Genomic DNA, 3,471 nt, shown 5'->3' on the forward strand with positions numbered 1-3,471 from the left:
ACCAGTCTGAAAACCATAGGAGCATAGACTTAGAGGTAGAGGGGAACTTGGAAACTGACCAGGCCAACTCCTTAGTTTCACAAGTGAGATCCACAGAGAAGAAGGGATCTGCCCAAGAGCACACAGTTCCCAAGCAGCAGAGCTAGGGTTTGGACACAGATCCCCTGAAACAAATCAAGCTCCCTTTCCATTCCAAAAGATGTCTGTTGTCTGAGGAGCAGCCAAGCAAAGGCTTCTCAGTCAGAATCTTGGTCACCTGGCCATAAATTGGGTTTTTGTTTTGTTTTGTTCTCAGAGCCCCTCATAAAAACCAACTCCAAAGCTTGGGGATGCTGCAATCTGCATTTGTGGAGGGAATGTTTGCATGGTTGAACTCACAGATCTCTGAAACATCGAAGGAACTATACACTGTGGTTCAGGATTGGATGCCTGTAGAAGGTAACTGGGGTTAACCACACTGTTGTAGGATAAGGGAAAGAGGGGGTGGATGGAATTCTTTGGATTTCTATAGCACTTAGTGTCTGTACCAGATAGTGAATCATTTGTTATCTCATCTTACTATCTATGTCTTATCTCCAGAATAAAATTGTTCAAGAGCCTTTTAAAAAAATCCTCTGATAATGTTATCGCAGTGTTGGACACAGGTTAGATACTTCATAAACATTTATTGAATTGAATCAAGTTATGGGAAGGCTCCCAGCCTACTTTATAGATGACTGGTCTTATACATGACTGGCCTTGCTACAGGGTCCACTTCTTTATGATTAGGTCACTGGACCAGAATTGAGGATTCTAAATCATTTTAATGTCATGGACCCCTTTGGAAGTCTGAAGTCTATGGGGCAATGTCTTGACTTGTGCTTGAACTGGATTTAAGTGAGGCAGAGGTGCACAGTCATCAGCCTCACTCTCTTCTCTAGAGTCATTGAGGCCCATAGGTAAGACAAAAATCAGGATTAATGTCGATGGCTCAGGATGCTGTATATGACCTTGACATTTTCAATGTCTGACCAAGTTTGAAGTGTTTTACAGAACCTGCTTCAGCCACCTTCATGGCTATTGAAACAAATTGTTCTCATCTGCCCATTCCACAGGGGATGTCTTCACAGGCTTGGGGTAGAGATCCCCCTATCTTACCAATGGGTTTGAGGCCTGTTGATTACCCTCCACCTGGTTTAGCCCATCTGCCAAGATGATTTCTACTGGAGTGTGGCCACCGCACATGCTACAGCTCCTTGGAGCCACAGGTAAGAGACGTCTATATATTTACAGCTCCTAGATAAGAACCCCTGGATCAAATGATATGTGTATATAGATGAAATATATTACATATGTTATATATCGTTTTACGGTTATGGTAATATATTGTATAATATTATGTTGGGCTATATTATAACATTGTTTTTATATGTATATACACATACATTCATGTGTGTGTTTATAAACGTAGATAAACAAGCACATACACACATGATGCAGTTAGATGACTCAGTGGGTAGAACACAGAGCCTGAAGTCAGGAAGACCTGAGTTAAAATCTGGCCTTAGATACTAGCTGTGTGACTCTAGGCAAGCCACTTAAACTCTGTTTGCCTTAATCCAATGAAGAAGGAAATGGCAAACCACTCTAGTATCTTTGTCAAGAAAATCTCATGGGCAGTTTTGGCGTTCTATGGTCCACTAAGTGTCAGACATGACTGAACAACACCAAATATATATTTACAGACCTCAAGTGGGAACCCTTGTACTATATGATCTCATGGGTGCTTTGAACACTACTGCTCCATGATTCTATGACTTAATAGCCAAAGCTACTAAAACCCGTGCAAGTTCAGAAATTTTCTGTGCCAGGTCAGTCTCCTCTGTCTCTTCTATATAAACTGTATAACATCTTTGTTCACCCACGATTCCCTCCTCCTTCTTTATGGCCTGCCCTCCCTGCTCCCCTCTGACCACCTCCTTGCCTTTCTTTCCAACTCAACTCAAGCCCAACCTCTTCCATGAAGCCTTCCTCTAAGGTTACCCCAGTCCAAGGTGATACCTTCTGCTGAATACTGATGGTACTTACATAAGGAATGTATACATGCATTCTAGTTCTTCATCCTCTGGAAGCAGCATGGTGTACTGGAACGAGAGCTGGAATGGGGGTCAAAGGACCAGGACTCAGAGACTCACTCTGCCACTTGCTACCTGTGAGAGGCCCCTCCTAACCCCCTCTCGCAATGGTCAGTGCCCCCTCCCTCCTCAAGCTGTCTTTTATTTACTTGCCTGAGGAGGTGTTGTATCCTTCAGAAAAGTATAACCTTCTTACATCCAGATCTTTGTCTTGTATCCCCAGTATCTGGTACAATCTTGCACATAGTTAAGTGTTAAATAAAAATTTATTAAATTGAATTGTGTGGATTTTGGTGAGTCATCTCACTTCGCTGGGCTTCTGTTTCCTCATCTGGAAATGAATCCAACTGACCTGATGGTCCCTAAGGTCCCTTCTATACTCTTGGATTGATTTCCTTGTCTAGTTCCTTACTTGTTTTTTGTTTGTTTGTAAATAGATCTCATTTGCACAATTTTACTAAAAGCTCCTCAATGACGACAATAAGAATAACAACTCATATTTTCAAAGTATTTCCCTCTCGACAACATTCTAAGGTAAGTAATAGGGGTATTATTATCCAATTGTGAATGAAGAAGTTGAGGTTAATGGGGTGAAGTTACTCAGGGTCACAGAGTAAGTGGTAGAGGCAGGAACCCCTAAGGGCAGGGTTGCCATGCTCTGTGTCTTTGTTTTCCCCCACATCCCCTAGCCCTGTGCTAGGCACGCAGCAGACACTTAAAAAAAATACATATTGACTTGATTATAGGGTTGCAGGAGAAAATCACTTATTGGTTAGTATAATTATCCATCCTTCCCACACTCTCCCTATTTCCCTTCCAATTTCAGCCTTGATCTCAAACATGTGTTTCAACCAGAGGCTGATGGGCCGGGTTTATGTTTCACAGAACTCTCAAGCTGAAAAAAAATTTGCCCCTTAATTAAAAGTTCTCATTTCAAAGGAGATTTAATTTTAAAAAAATGTTTTCCTAACTAAAAGGACATCCAAGCTTAATGACCCTTGTTTGAGAGGATTTCTCAGCCTGAGCTTTGGCTTTTCTAGGGTATGGAATGGGCCCAGTCGACATTTTGGGCCTGCGAGGGAATTAAACCTCTTTATTTCTTTTTACTTTTTCTTCATCTCTTTTTCTTTTTCTCTTTATTTCTATTTCTCTTCTTCCTTTTCCATTATTTCCTTCCTTCCTTCCTTCCTTCCTTCCTTCCTTCCTTCCTTCCTTCCTTCCTTCCTTCCTTCCTTCCTTCCTTCCTTCCTTCCTTCCTTCCTCCTTTCCCAGTCATTTCTATTCCTGCTATTATAGCTCAGAAAAACTTATAGATCTTAAACTATGGAATAATTTTGATGAAATGGTGAAAACATAT

At 41.4% G+C, this 3,471-nt stretch overlaps 1 long non-coding RNA gene across 1 annotated transcript; it reads left to right on the forward strand.

Moving 5' to 3' along the window:
* The first annotated feature begins 317 nt into the window (after nt 1-317).
* On the forward strand, nt 318-2,649 carry LOC138146919 (uncharacterized). Its single transcript, XR_011164643.1, has 3 exons — nt 318-438; nt 1,095-1,247; nt 2,552-2,649. It is a non-coding gene; the product is annotated as an uncharacterized lncRNA (long non-coding RNA).
* The last annotated feature ends 822 nt before the right edge of the window (nt 2,650-3,471 follow it).

Source organism: Petaurus breviceps, unplaced genomic scaffold, assembly GCF_028583685.1.
Source record: "Petaurus breviceps papuanus isolate PSGF00001 unplaced genomic scaffold, PetGlider_PUasm1.0 90775, whole genome shotgun sequence".
Taxonomy (NCBI): Eukaryota; Metazoa; Chordata; class Mammalia; order Diprotodontia; family Petauridae; genus Petaurus; species Petaurus breviceps.